Source organism: Prionailurus viverrinus, chromosome C1, assembly GCF_022837055.1.
Source record: "Prionailurus viverrinus isolate Anna chromosome C1, UM_Priviv_1.0, whole genome shotgun sequence".
Classification (NCBI taxonomy): Eukaryota; Metazoa; Chordata; class Mammalia; order Carnivora; family Felidae; genus Prionailurus; species Prionailurus viverrinus.
The window spans coordinates 182,731,949-182,745,933 of record NC_062568.1 but is presented as its reverse complement, the minus strand read 5'-3'; the positions used below and the strand labels follow the sequence as shown (position 1 = coordinate 182,745,933).

Here is a 13,985-nt window from a genome sequence, read left to right as displayed (position 1 = left end):
AGTTTTATTTCTGAGTGAAAGTTTATTCTCTGCACAGCAACTGAATAAAATGCATGATCCTGCGTTTTCTTTTGTTATAAAGGACATTTGAGGACAACCAGTAAAATCTGAAGTCTATAGTTTAGATAAGGGTGCTGTATAGTGGTGACTCTCTAATCTTAATAATTGTTCTGTGAGTATATAAGAGGATGTCCTTTTTTTTTTAATGTTTATTTATTATATTGAATGAGAGAGAGAGCACGTATGAGCAGGGGAGGGGCTGAGAGAGATGGAGAGAGAGAGAATCCCAAGAAGTTCAGTGCTATCAGCACAGAGCCCGACTCCGGGTTTGAACTCACAAACTGTGAGATCATGACCTGAGCCCACATCAAGAGACGGATGCTTAACTGACTGAGCCACCCAGGTGCCCCGAGGATGTCCTTGTTTTTAAGAAATACATGTTGAAGGAGGCACCAGGGTGGCTCAGCCAGTTGAGCGTCCGACTTTGGCTCAGGTCATGATCTCCAGGTTCATGAGTTCGAGCCCCACATCAGGCTCGCTGCTGTCAGCCTGTCAGCTCAGAGCCTGCTTCAGATCCTGTGCCCCCCTCTCTCTGCCCCTCCTCTGCTTGTGCTCTCCCCCAGAACAAATAAATATTTTTTTAAAAATACGTGCTGAAGTACTTAGGGGTAAAGAGGTAGTGTGTCTGTAGCTTTTAAATATTTCAGAAAAACAGGATACACGCACTGCAGAAAAACACACAGAAGGGGAAAGCAAATGCGGTAAAATGTTAACATCTGGGGAGTTGGGGTGAAGGGTATCTTGGAAGTCTTTGCACTATTCTTGTGACTTTTCTGTAAATCTGAAACGATGTCACAAGCAAAAGATTTGAATTCAAAAATGTATTCTTGTTTGGGCAAAAAGTCACATCAGGATCCAAAATCTGATGGTGTCCAACTGCCACCCCTCAGGATGACATCCGGGGCCTTCGGCCTGGGCTCCTGGGCGGGCTGGCCCTGCTGGTGTCAGCTTCACTCCCCATCATTTCTCGGCTGGCATGACTGGTCCAGCCTGGTGCTGGGCCCGAGCGTGTGTCGCTCCAGAGTGCGCTCCAGTCATGGCCTCTGTTGTCAGTGCTGTGCCCTGGGAGCCCTTCTCATCCTGACCCCAAGTCTCTCACAATCAGTGTCTTACCAGTGCTTGGATACACCCCACTGGAAACTTCTGACGCTTACCATGACCCACAAAGGCCTTGGGGGAGTCACGCTCTCGTATGAGTCAGTCCCATCAGGAAAACGGAAGTCACACTGGCTGTTTTAAGAGAGAAATCTTAATGTAAGGAATTGGCTCAACAGTATTGGACAAGTGGAAAAGCAAACAATGAGATATCAGAGGTATGACTGCAGGAAACAGATACCATCCCTCGGGATGGGGGGACAGAGGGAGAAGCTGAGATTATTACAATCTAGAAACTGGAACCCCGACCCTTGACGAGGGCACGCCTGTGGCTGGTGTTGATACATCGGCAGGGAGGCCGGTTCTGGGGATGTGAGAAACAGTTGGAAACTGGAACCAGTTGCCACTGCCGGGGCGAAGAGCTATTGTGAGGTGACGTTGCCACAAAGGAAGGGCCAGCAGGAAGCCTCAAGTCCTTTTCCGGTGGCCATCTTGTGCTCTCTAGCGCCCCCTATGGACAGAGCCTGCCGTGGAAACAGCTGGAGAAACAAGTGTCACAAGACAGAACAGAGAGGTGGGTTTGGGGTTAAGAGCCAACAGCTTAATAACTGGCACTGGGAGAGGGGTGGGAAGTGGGGTGGACCTGGGCAGAGTGAATGTGAGGTTCTTTTCCTAAATAAGCCTTACGGCCATTGCACCAGTATGGCTTCCATGTGGGCCCCCGGCCCTCTGTGAGGTGATGTCCTCTCCAGCAATAGTGAGGCACAAGCGTCTTTGCTCCGGGGTCTTCTATCCACATCCACTGGCTGTTCACCCTCCCTGGGCAGAAGATTCCAGAGGCAGGCTCCAGACTCGAATCCCTTCTCAACCCAGACAGGAAGAGCTCCTCGTCCGACACGAGAAACTTGCCTGCTCTCTCACTTCAGTAAACCTTTTATTCTCCGTCGTCCGAGTTTCATTTAAAGTGTCATATGAACGTTTAGTGAAAGAGAAGATTTTACAATTCTGGAAAAAATTTTTTTTCTCCCCGGTATATGTGGACTCTTGCAAGTGAATGCCCGGCTCTTCAAAGCAATTTTGCTTCGGATCCTTTTAGGAGTCCAATCTGACATTCAGGGGGGAACAATGACTTCTTTCTCCAAGGCTGTTCTCCACCGCCCCCTCAGACAATGAGTGGAGGGCCATTAAACAGCAAGAAACATTTGGGCGAAGAAAAAAAACCCTCCATGTAAAAATTCCCAATATTTTCCTGCTCCAGTAACACGAACTGAGTACACGCTGTGTACTCGGTGCCCTGCTGGGCACGGCCACCTTCATCCCATTTTGTCTTTTGTTTTTTTTTTTTTTTTTTCTCAACGTTTATTTATTTTTGGGACAGAGAGAGACAGAGCATGAACGGGGGAGGGGCAGAGAGAGAGGGAGACACAGAATCGGAAACAGGCTCCAGGCTCCGGGCCATCAGCCCAGAGCCCGACGCGGGGCTCGAACTCCCGGACCGCGAGATCGTGACCTGGCTGAAGCCGGACGCTTCACCGACTGCGCCACCCAGGCGCCCCTCCCATTTTGTCTTTTGAACAACGCTGCGAGGAAAGTACAAAGGTTTCCATGACTTTAGAGCCTCAGCTTTTCCCCACTGCGCCGCGCCACCCTTCTGGGGCCACCTCTATCCTTTCACCTTTCAGAAAACTGAGGCCTGGCGGCGGTTACGCAAACCAGCAATGAGTACTGAGTTCCAGAGCAGTCTAGCACTGGGCAAGTAACTGAACCTCCCCTCCTATAAAGTGGGGATGTTGTAAGGATTGAAGGTAATGCATGGGAAGTTTGGGGCACAGTGCTTGCAAAACAACAGGTATTTGATAAATGGTAATATTATTACTATAGCTCCTAATAAAAACAATAATAAACAATGTTTACGGACGGGCTTTTATGTCGGGCACAGGGCTGAGAACTTTGTGTGTGTTAACTGTGCGAAAGCCCGCAATCTCCCTCTGTTTCATGCTGGGATACTCACCCCGCCCCACTGGGAAACCTCACTGGTCTCGTTCATGCGGCGCCCCACCCTGAGGTCACAGCTCTGAGTGTGAATAACGCCAGCCACAGGAGGACATCCATTGCTCCGGACTGTGCATCCATCGGGAGGGCTGGAAACATCTACACAGCCCATCGCATTTCGTTAGCGGCGTGGTTTTCTTTCATTCCGCGGAGGGTTGTGCGAACTGCAGCTCCCAATCTTGGTGAGAGTGAACGCTTTTGTTGTGTAATTGAGGAACGTGAAGGCTTTGTGATGTTGTTATTCTCTTTGTTATTTTTTTACATTATTATGTCGGATTTACCCAAGAGTTACGAGAACGGTAGGGAGAATTCACCAGCTTCCCTTAACGTGACGTGATGTTTCATACCCATGGCACGTTCTTCGAAACTAAGAAACTGACGTTGGACAACACTATTAACTACCAATTGTATTTGGATTTCACCTGTTTTCCCACTAATGTCCCCTCTCTGTTCCAGGATCCCATCTAGGGTCCCACGTTGCATTTGGTCATAATGTGTCCTTAGGTTCCTTCAATCTGTGACAGTTTCTCAGTCTTCCCTTGTTGTTGGTTTTTGTTGTTGTTGTTGTTTTTATGGCATTGGCTTTTGAAGAGCATTGGTCAGGTATGCCTACCTGAGGCTTTGTTCGATGTTTCTCACGATTAGACTGGGGTTGGGGATTAGGTGGGGGGGGGGGCGGGAGAATGTCCCAGAAGTGAGGTGGCCTTCTCCTTGCGTGCTACCTGGGGATATATAATAGCATCGTGTCTTGTTACTGGTGATGTTGACCTTAATCATTTGGTTAGTGTCATGTCTGCTAGGTTTCTCCGCGGTAAAATTGATGTTTTGTTTTTTTTTTCTTTTCCATACTTTAGAAGTGAGTCACTAAGTCCAGTCCTGGAGGAAGAAAATTAAGCTCCACTTCCCGGAGGGAGAAGTATCAGAGAATCCGTGGACATCTGTTCAAACCACTATGGTAATTAATGTTCTGAAGAAGACACTTTGAGGCGAGGCAGATATTTTATTTCTCCTTCAAATTTTCCCCCCTCTTTTCACATTCACCAGTGACCTTGCCTGCAGCAGTTAGTGACGTGCTAGAGAAGAATACTTTTAACAACAACAAAAATACCATGGTATCCATTGTTTGTGAAAATTCGTAATGTCAATAAGCCCTTGTGAAATCCGTTTTTATACTGTATAAACCACATTAGAATCGACACGGTCTAGCTGGATTTAACACACGTTGTATTCAGGGCTGACTCAGTGCTGGGACCCACCGCTGAGGCCACATTGGCTTGGGATTATTGAAATACTTCTGCCCTCGTTGGTAAATAGTGACTGCCTACACCCCGCGCTGAGTCCCACCCTCCTCAAGTCTTGGGAAATTTCTCCTCATGTCTCCACAAATTAAAAAAAAAAAAAAAAAAAGCCACACTCTCTAGACATTTCACTTGCGAGTATAGACCGAAGTTTGTGATCACCTCGCTGCAAGGGAAGAAGTATCCAGCAGGGTAATTCAAAGATTCACCCCTGGGAGCGACATTTTATGGGAAAAGAGAATGCCTGGAGTAGTTTTTGCTGGATTCGCTAGAAAAAGAGACCACGGCCTGATTGTGGGGAAGGTGGGAGCATGGGCTCCGGAAGTGGATCTGGGGACAATTTTGCGGATTTGACACTGTCCGGCAACGAAAGCCTTCGTCTTTGGCACAGGACCGGAGCCCTCTTTATCCTTCATCCCCAGCTCAGGCTAGGCAACTCCCATTCTGCTAATCAGCCCTGTGCTGGGCTGGCGGTGAAATACTTTGAAGAGTATGCAACTGTTACCTGTGCACACAAGACGTGTTAATCATCAGTCTGCGGTTTGGTTCAGGCACAGAACTCCGAGGAAGCAGGCTTTCGAGCCAAATAGAGCTAGTTTTGAAAACCAGCATAAGATACAAGTTCTGGGGCAGTCTGGCGTCGGGCAGGTTGCCGAACCTCACTTTTTGTAAATCAGGGGTGTTTTGCGGATTTGAGATCACGGAGGGGAAGTGTTCAGCCCAGTGCCTGGAAAAGAATTTGATAAACGGTGATGCTATTAATAATAACGAAAAACATTTATTGACCAGTTACTATGTCAGGCACGCAGCTCAACCCTTTACATGCATTAGTTATTTTAATCCTCATAATAACTGAGTTAGGGGCTTTTAGCATCACCCCTACTTCACAGAAGACGGGAATCCAGACTCTGAGAATTCAAGTAACACATCTTATTTAAAATTTTTTTTTAACGTTTATTTATTTTTGAGACAGAGAGAGACGGAGCATGAACGGGGGAGGGGCAGAGAGAGAGGGAGACACAGAATCAGAAGCAGGCTCCAGGCTCTGAGCCGTCAGCCCAGAGCCTGACGCGGGGCTCGAACTCATGGACCGTGAGATCGTGACCTGAGCTGAAGTCGGACGCTTAACCGACTGAGCCACCCAGGCGCCCCTCAAGTAACACATCTTAAGTTCACACAGAACGCTGGTGGAACTGATTCAAACCCAGGCAGCCTGGCATCGATGCCTCTGTGATGTGGACACGCATGGGTGTCCATTAATCCCTGGCAATAACTCAAAAGCCTTCCAGAATTACATAGCCCTCAGGTTGGGAGCTCCTGCTCTATACACTGCACAGAGACCTTTGGCTTCTTACAAAATATTTCTGACATCCGCAGGCTTTGGTACTTATTTTTATAACTTTACAGCAAGAGGAAGACAGATAAAAAGGAACGGAGATTCACGCAGTTACCCAGAAACAAACAGAATATCCTGAGATACCTGGCAGGCAGAGTGCAACTTTCCAGAAACAGTCATTGGACAGCACTCCCCCCCTCCAAAGCCCTGTCTCAGGATGCCTATTAGAGAACGACTGTCCAGTCATCCATTTTCTTAGATCTCACAAAACTTCCTAGAAATCTGAAGGCAACTAACCATGTGCAAAAACAAAAACAAAAACAAAAACAAAAAAACCTACCAAACAACAAAACAGGTCTTCTCTTTAATGGAAATAGAAGTGGGGGTGATCTGCTGAAAACTTGTTTTCTGTTGTAGTATAAAAGATGCCCAAAACTCCCTCTTGTCTTTCCTGCAAAGAAAGGGGTGGACGATGGAAGGCCTTTCGTTCAGGACTCACCCCTAGCCCACCCCCACTAGTGAACTTGAGTTTCCAAGTTCTGGCCCTGCTTAGGGGCAATTCAGAATCTCTGAATGAATGAAGGAAGGAATGAATGAATGCATAAATAAATAAATAAATAAATAAATTTGTTTACTTTTGAGAGAGAGGAGGGGAGGGAGAGAATGAGCAGGGGAGGGGCAGAGAGAGAAGGAGAGAGAGAATCGCAAGCAGGCTCTGTGCCACCAGCAGAGAGCCCAACACGGGGCTCGGACTCATGAACTGCGAGGTCAGGACCTGAAGCAGAAACCAGGAGTTGGATGCTTGACTGGCTGAGCCACCCAGGTGCCTCCGGAATCTCCTTTACAAGGAATTACCTGAACATTTGGGGCCTGGGACCGAGATCAGAAGTGCTGGCCCTGACAGCGGATGACCCGGGACACTGACAGGCAAGCCCAGGACGTGACCAGGCCCTGCCTAGTGCAGGGACGGCGGTGCCCACGGACTCTCACTGTTTGGAGCAAGGACAGGAGAGCCACCACAGCGAGAGTGCCACACCAGGGCAACAGTGACAGTGGCATCTCACGACTGCCTCTGGACTTTGAGACTCTCGTCCCCACTTGGGAGTGAGAGTCAAGCACGTTCACTTCTCTTGGATTTTAGAAGCCCTGGCTATTCTCGAATGACCCAAAGTGGTCAGAGTAGCAGGAGAGAGGGAAGGCACCACCCGCAAAAGGTGATCCTGGGCTTTCTGCTGATCCGGCCAGCAGATGCTCAAGACAGTTTAAATTCAATTCGGATAAACAATTTTAACACCCTGCGAGGGTTTCCCCCAGTTACAGAAGTATAACCATGGCCTTCTGCCACATCCCCCCTCCGGGGGACGATGTCTGCTGGAATGAGGAATTGGCAAGACTCAGCTCTCCTGGTCACCAAGTTTTTCTTGTCCCCATCACGCATCCGTGCTTGATTCGCGGGCGTCCACAAAGCCCCTTTGTGTGTGGCCAGCAGGAGCCCGGGCAGTCGGAAGGGCCGGGGCTGGCACTGTCCTTGGAGTTTGCAGAGAGAGGTACCTCTAGCGATGAGGCTCAAGCCAGGAAAAACAGGTCCAGGAGGAAAAATAACCTGCCACCAAAAAGCCAGTCTTATGGAAGAGGAGTATCACATTGGACGATCACTCATGCGACACAACAGGACTTTTCATTATTCATTGTGTTTCGAGACAAAAGATCTTTCTGTTCGGCTTCGTACTGAATCATTTTTCAACTACCTGGAGATGGAAACCATTTTTGAGAGCCCTATAGGAGCAGCCTCTGTTGGCAACTTGCAGCCACCCTTAAGGAGGGCCTAGCTTTTTGGCCAAGACCCCCAAGGCCAATCCAGGTACCCCATAAAGGCAGAGCCAGTGTTACTGAAGATTTGGAACACGGGCTGACATTGTGCATCCCGGAACACAACTTACACAAATGCTGATCAGACTCCTCCTTCCTACCCCAGTATTTCCTTCTTCGCTGCTGGCTCCCCATCTCCTGTTGCCCCCTCACCCCTGCCTGCACCCAACTCCCTGGTCCATGTCTCCCCATCACCCCTCCTGCCCAACAGAAGCCCCTCTAGGAGCCTCAGCATTTACTCTCCTTGGTCTGGGTTGTGGGGGATGTAAAGAAATACTTTTCCTCTCTCGTGGAGGTTTTTTTCTATTCCCTTTGACATTAGTCGACACAAATGCCATTTTTCCCTCCCCCAGATCAGCAAACACGAACTCAGTCTCTAGCATTTGAAGACAGAAGACAATGGTGATAGAGGCAAGGCTGGAGAATGAAGTGATAATCTGCTTCCGTGGGGCAGGCTCCCGGCTCTGGTCTGGTGGCCTGGCTTCAGCCTCGGGCTGGGCCTCGTTCCGCTGTGTCCCAGGACTGGCACCTGATCGGGTGTCAACAAATGTTCGCTGGACGAATGCTCTTGGGCATGCCACCTCATTTTCCAGCCTCAGTTTCCTCATTTGGAAAAGGAGGACAATAGTCTCTTTCCCTGTCTACTTCTCAAGGTTGGGGTGAAAAGCAGACGTGAGTTAAAGGGAGGCGTGTCAGCGTGGCTGAATCTAGCCTCGCGTCCTGCGGTCTCCGTTTTGGTTTCCTCAGAAGGGCCCCATCCTCTGGCAAGGCAGAAGCGGAAGCCACTTGGGCAGGTGCATCTGTAGCAAGTAGAGGTCACCTTGGCCACCTTCAGCTCACCCTCCCAGCGCCTTCCTTGGACCCTGCTGGCCTGTGCCACAGACCTTCCCCCTCCTCCTGTCGCCTCATCCATCCGGTGTCACACCCCGAGTCTGAGACAAGGCTGCTCTCTAGGGGTGGATTTTGGTGCCCCGACAGTGAAACAGGCTGCCTCCGGGAGGTGGCCTGCCCCTCTCCCTGGAGGTGGCAGCTGGGAGGGGGAAAGGGGGAAAATTTTGGACTGGGGAGGAGCTGCCTTCGTTGACCTTGGAGTCCGAAGGTGTGTGTTTTCCACCCTCTCTGCCGCGTCCTCCACTGACAACCCTCCTTCCAGCATCCTTACCGGTGCAGACACTATGCAGTTTTCAAAGCACTTTGCACACACGATCTCTTTGGATCCACCCAGTAATTCCTACCTGCGATGAAGGTGTTATTAGTCCCATCTTTCAGATAAGGAAACTGAGGCTGGGAGAGATCACAGAGCTGGGACTTAGGCTCCTGTCTTCTGCTTCATGAAGCCAAGTTGCTGCTGCTCTGGATAATCGAGGCCCTTGGGCAAATTCGCCCCATGACCGTGGGAGAGTCCAAGGGCACCCCCTGCAGGGGAAGATGGGCCCGGATGTCCTCTGGAAGCACCCACTCCACTCCCCTCAACACACCCAGGGTTTTGTTTTTGTTTTTGTTTTTGTTTTGAAGCTTCTGGAAGACTTGGGTGTGGCTGCTGTGGGGCCAGAACAAGGCCCCGGCGGGCGCAGCTCAGTGCTCCGCGCTCCCACCCTGCTGTCCAGGTCCCCTCGCCAGCACGCCTGGCTACTCCCCAGACAGCAGGACGAACAAGCCTCCATTGATTCTGCATCATGGCTAGAAGAATGCCCCTTTGTTGAGCACTTCCCCCTCCTCCTGTGTGTCTTTGCCCACAGGAGAGGCATTCAGGTAGGAAGCAGCTTTGCCACGGTTCCTCCTGCAGGGACCCCAGAGGGAAGCAAAGGACAGAATACCATCCCAGGTCCCGGAGGAGGCCTGCCTGTCCTGCCTTCTCTTCTCTCGAATCCTCTCCGTCATTTCCCGAGCTCTCTCCACCCTTTCCTGTCACCCTGGCATTACTTGGTGGTGGGAGGTGGGGAGTGGGGGGGGCGGGTTGAGGGGGCGGGGTCCAGTCCCAGATCTCTCAATGTTCAAATTCTCCCCACCTTTCAAGGTCCTGCTCGCACGCCTGCTGCTCCATGAATCCCCACCAGAACGGGAAGCTTGTCAAAAGGAGGAAGCATGGGCTGTTCCTCTGTCTACCCCTGTGCCCAACCCGGAGCTTGGCCTTGAAGCGACACTTCAGAGTCTCAAGGAACAAATGAACTGACTTCTGTCGGTGGCTCTACCACTCCCAATCACCCAGGCCTGAAACCTGACCAGCCCAATACCTGGCTGGTCACAAGCTCTGCTGATTCTCCCTGAAAAGCCAACCCGACTTCTCAGTCTGGGCTTCACAGCCCTCCCCAGGCTGGCACCAACCTAGCCAACTGCGTCCCGGGGGTCCCCTCCTTCTGGCGGCCTGGACTCTCCACTGCTCACTCATCCACCCACCTCCACGCTATTTACTGAGCCCATACTGAGCCCTGCCATTGCTCCAGGGGCTGGGGATGCAGGGGACAGGCAGACTGAGTCCTCTCCCTCAAGGCTCACACAGTCTCTTGGGGGTAGATGGACAATAAATCGGTGTGCAAATGACAATAACACAGCATCGAACAGTGGGATAAGTGCTCTGGGGAAAAGCACGCGGGGTAAGGGGATGGGGAGTGACGACAGGGTGTGTGTAGCCAGGAGGCAGCGACTGAGGCTGAGCAGGGGCGGCGTCGGAAGGTGTGCGGGTGGGGGTCACCGAGGAATGACCAGCAGCAGGGAAGAGTTTGCATCTTCCTCGGGGCGCCATGGGAAGCTGCTGTTCTGCCAGTGCGTCGTGTGCGTTCCTAACTCCGGGCTTTGTCCCACTGAAATGCCCTCACCAAGCCTCTCCAGCTGCCTCTGTCGCGCTAGGATTCCGGGACGCAATGCCGGTCTCGCCAGCATTCCGAAGCCTCGCCTTTTTCCGCCGGAGTGCGGTCATCTCTCCTGCCAGATTCCCAGGATGCCCCTCTGGTCTTGGGGCTTAAGTGCCTCGACGTATCCAGTTCAGGTTCTCAAACATTTACTCGGCACCCGCTATGTGGCGGGTGGCTCACCCAATCCCTGTCACCTCCCCTTTCCTATGAGGTTCCTATCATGCCCAATCTTTACAGACAGGTAAGATGAGGCTCAGAGAGGGTCAGCAACTGATCTGTGACCTCATATTTAAGGAGTGGGGGAGGCAGGGTTTGAAGGGACGGTATCTGACCCCACAAGTCCAACTCTATTCTCACCGGCCCCAAGCTGCTCCTCCCCTTAGGTAACTTGGTAATGGTATTCAGGGCCCTCCAGGCCTGCCCCTGATCTCCTTCCCCACCTTCTCTTCCACAGGGACTCTCTGCTCCCAGGGACCACCGGGACAGGCACCCTGCCCTTCTGTGCATTTCTTGCCTGTGTGATATGCCACTCGTGGCATAGTGAGCACACCCACAGGTGACCACCTGGGACAGGGGCATCCAAGGATGGGCCCTGCCACCACTTCTCTCTCCCCCAAGTCAGGGAAAGGCCTCGCTCTAACCAACACCCTCACCCCAGGGCCACTCAGTCATCCGGAGAACCAGGCCCATGACTTTGGAAAAGTTGCCATATGCTAGGGTTGTGTTATCGTAAATGCAACTATTTTTCCCAGGCCTGATGATGCGGGGAAAATCATAAAGTCCTTTGCTATGTACTCTTTACTGGCACTGACCAGTCTTAAATTTTTCCTTTTTTTTTTTTTTTTTTTGGTTAAATTCAAGATGCCAGGGCGTCTGGGTGGCTCAATCGGTTGAGCATCAGACTCTTGTTTTCGGCTCAGGTGGTGATCTTGAAGTTTGTGGGATCGAGCTGCCAGCGCAGAGCCTGCTTGGGCTTCTCTCTCTTCCTCTCCCTCTCTTTCTCTCTCTCAAAACAAATAAATAAACTTAAAAAAAAAGATGTGATAATAGTAAATAATAACAATAGCTACTTTGTCAAGGTTGTGCAAGATGCGAGGAGCCTGCTGGCCACCTGACATACACTACCTCGTTCAACCCTCCTAACAACCCCAGCACGCGGGTGTGATTATTATTCTCATCTTACAGATACAGGAACTGAATCCCAGAGAGGGAAAGCAGCTTGCCTGAGGTCACAGAGTTGATAAATGCTGAAGTTCAAACCGCAGCTCCAACCCTGGTCTGGTGGACCTCGAGGTCTTTGATCTCAAGCTCTGCAGCCCATCCTGCCACTGGTGTTTGGGAGACGCATCACAGGTGGGGATCGGGGTGGGGGTGGAGGGGGGCAGGTGTAGTTACTGGGGCTCCTGAGAGAGGAGACGGCGACCGGGCTGCTCAGGACCCCGTGAAAACACAGGTCTCGGTGCCAGGCACATCCTGGCTCTGCGTCCTGCCCACTGTGTGTCCTTGCTCATGTTGTTACCTTCTCTGTGCATTCATTTCCTCCCCTGTGAAATGGGATGATAGTAAGCCCTCCCTTTCCATCTGCAGTGGGAAGGAAGCACGATGATGTTCGTGATCGTGTTTTGAGGCCACGAAGCTCAGTGTCTTACTACCCACTCCCCACACTTCCAGGATGAGTGAACAGGGGGGAGAGGCTGGAGCAGCACTGGGGGAAGGGGGAGAGGAAAGTGCTGGACTGAGCCTTTTCTGTGTAGACGGAGGCAGGTGAATGGCTTGCGCAGCCAACCTCACATGACGAGAGGAACCAACTAACTAGGTCACCTTGCAGGAGGAAAGAGCTATTCCGGGAGCTGCCTGCCGCCTCCCGGAGCAGAAGCTGCAGAATTGGGCTATTTCAGGGGCGGCACAGAGAACTCATCCGACAACACTAACTTGGATCGGCCCCTGCCTTTGTGCCTCGGGCCATGAGAGGCCAGGTGGGCCTTGGGGGTGGGGGGTTGCGCACTGTGCTGGTGCCCTCTGTGTGGCGTCGGCAGTGGCAACCTGGGACCATCACCCCACGACCTTCCCCGTCCCCTGGAAACCGCCATCCCAGGCGAGGATGGTGAGTGAGGACAGCAAGACGCCAGGCTTGCATTCCCCTGCCTGGCTGCAACTCTCAGCTCTTCCGTGCGATAGTCCTATGACATGGGGCCATTTGCTTTACCAGTCCGGGCTTGGGTCTCCCCACCTGTAAAGTGTGGTGTTCCCAGTAATCCCATAACTCAATCCCAGCACTTCTGTGACTGTCTCCCTCACTTCTTGGCCTGCATTAAGAGGTAACGGTGCTTATGCCCTAGGACCGTTTTGAGGATTAAAGGAGATGATGACGTAAAGCACCAAGCACAAAGTCTGGCCAGAGGAAGTGCTGGATAAATGGTTATAGTTCCTAACTGGGCTCCTGGGGTATTCCATGCCATAGTGGTAGCCGTGAGAAGGACAGTGGATTGTTCTGCAGGTTTGAAAAGCAGGCTGTGCGTTGCTGGATGGGGCGGGGGACAGGTGGAGGGAGAGATTGTGCTGCAGAAGCTGGGCTTTGGGGGCACAGGCTCTGGCTCTGTAAATGCCATAAACAGAAGGATCCTTTTGGAAGGAACTTGGGGCTTTGACGCCAAGGACCGCCCTGTGCGAGAAGCACTCAGCTCTGTGCCGCATGTCTGTGCTCTGAGCTTCAGGTGCCTCGTCTGCAAAATTGGGGCGGAGGCATTAATCCCCGATGCTCTGGCAAGGAACAAATGAGGTCATTACCGCAAAGCCTTTGGCACAGCACTTGGCACCTAGTAGGCGCTCGAGAAACACCAGCTGTAATTTGTTCTCTCCCTTGGTGCCCACGGCAACCCCATGCAGAGAATGTTACCATCTCCACTTTGTAGATGAGGAGACAGAGGCACAGAGAGGTTAGGTAGGGTCCCCGAGGTCTCACAGGAAACAATCTTGTCAAGATTCGAATCCAGTCTAACTCTGGGACTTGTGCTTTTTGCCACTTTGCCTGGGATGTGGCAAGTACAAGAGGGAGTATATATAGACGTGCAGTTACAGACGTGGGACCAGTGCCCAGCATGGCACAGTTATGTAATCAGTGGGCAGCAATGCACCTGTTGCACTTATAATTATTCATCTCATCGTGACCATCATTCCAAAGCGAACTGGAAATGATAAAGCTTGAGGGTGGCCGGTGAAGGTCGAGGGTCCTCCAAGATACTAGAACAGACAGTAAGAAATCTGTCAAAAATAAGGGGCAAAAAACTAGAGTCATCAGTAGCTTCCTTGCAACGTTATCAGTTAATTGCAAAAAAAAAAAAAAAAGGAAAAAAATGGACGTATCAAACAATGAGGGAGTGATTGGGTAAATCATGGTTGATCTCTTTGTTGGAAAATTACACA

The 13,985-nt window shown here is 51.2% G+C and overlaps 1 long non-coding RNA gene across 1 annotated transcript; it reads left to right on the top strand.

Annotated features, from left to right (window-relative positions):
• The first annotated feature begins 1,281 nt into the window (after nt 1-1,281).
• On the top strand, nt 1,282-10,033 carry LOC125173382 (uncharacterized). The gene is made up of 3 exons (XR_007155010.1): nt 1,282-1,729; nt 4,062-4,162; nt 9,728-10,033. It is a non-coding gene; the product is annotated as an uncharacterized LOC125173382 (long non-coding RNA).
• The last annotated feature ends 3,952 nt before the right edge of the window (nt 10,034-13,985 follow it).